This window comes from Gavialis gangeticus, unplaced genomic scaffold (assembly GCF_001723915.1).
Source record: "Gavialis gangeticus isolate Ggan-Ray unplaced genomic scaffold, GavGan_comp1, whole genome shotgun sequence".
Taxonomy (NCBI): Eukaryota; Metazoa; Chordata; order Crocodylia; family Gavialidae; genus Gavialis; species Gavialis gangeticus.
The window spans coordinates 8,154,822-8,155,719 of record NW_017729024.1 but is presented as its reverse complement, the minus strand read 5'-3'; the positions used below and the strand labels follow the sequence as shown (position 1 = coordinate 8,155,719).

General features: G+C 39.3%; 1 protein-coding gene across 1 annotated transcript in view; it reads right to left on the bottom strand.

Annotated features, from left to right (window-relative positions):
- Positions 1-898, bottom strand: part of GLRX (glutaredoxin) — a 12,762-nt gene that overhangs the window by 6,516 nt on the left and 5,348 nt on the right. The window lies entirely within an intron of this gene.

The following is an 898-nucleotide window of genomic DNA, read 5'->3' as shown; positions in this document are numbered from 1 at the left end:
AGAGAGAGAGAGAGAGCGCGAGCTTTATTAAGACTTCAGCTAACACTACCTCAGACTACCAATGTGAAATCTGAGCCAGTATTTTAAATCTTACTCAACCTAGGCTACTTGTACTATGCAGGACATCAGGGAGATGCCTGCTCCCAGGCTTTGTGAAACATGCATTTACGGGAAACAAATGTCATCAGTCAACTTATGAAACATAGCCTCTTTGCTGTAAGAGGAAAGAGAAACATCAGTTTATCCCAGGGCTGTCTGTCCCCTGCAAGTCATATTGAAACAGAGCTAGAAGACGACAGACAGGCATCTATACATGTAGTGTGAATGGCAGTTAAGTCAGCTGCTATTGTCTCAGAAGGAATGTTCTCTCCATACTTTGGAGACATTTATACCTAAAAATAGCTTAATCCAAGGCTGATTTCTTCTTTCTAGGATGAAGTCACATCTCCACACTCTGCAAGGAGCTACAGCATTTGTCAATAATATAGAAACAGTTCAGTACTTTGGGCTACAAACAGACAACCCGTTTAATACAGTACTGATTGATCCTCAGTGTTTTGCTGGGCACAATCTTTCCTAAGTGAGACTTAAATGGCAATTAACTCAAACTAGCCACAGCTGCTCCAAAGCAAAGTGTTAGTTTGGATGATTGATATAGGACAATAAGCTTGTCCAGGTCCGAGGTACAATGCTCAAATTTAAGTCAGGCTGGTTATCTGTTTTCTTCCAAAGCAACAAAAGCCACTTTACAGAGGAAGAAGAAAGAGTACCTCCGACACCAAGCACATTTTAAAGGTATTATTATATATCTGTAGGAATCGTGAAAGTCTTTACTACTAAGGCAAGATTAGTAAACAGTAAAATAAAAATCATTGGGAAAGAAAGAAAGAAAAAAAAA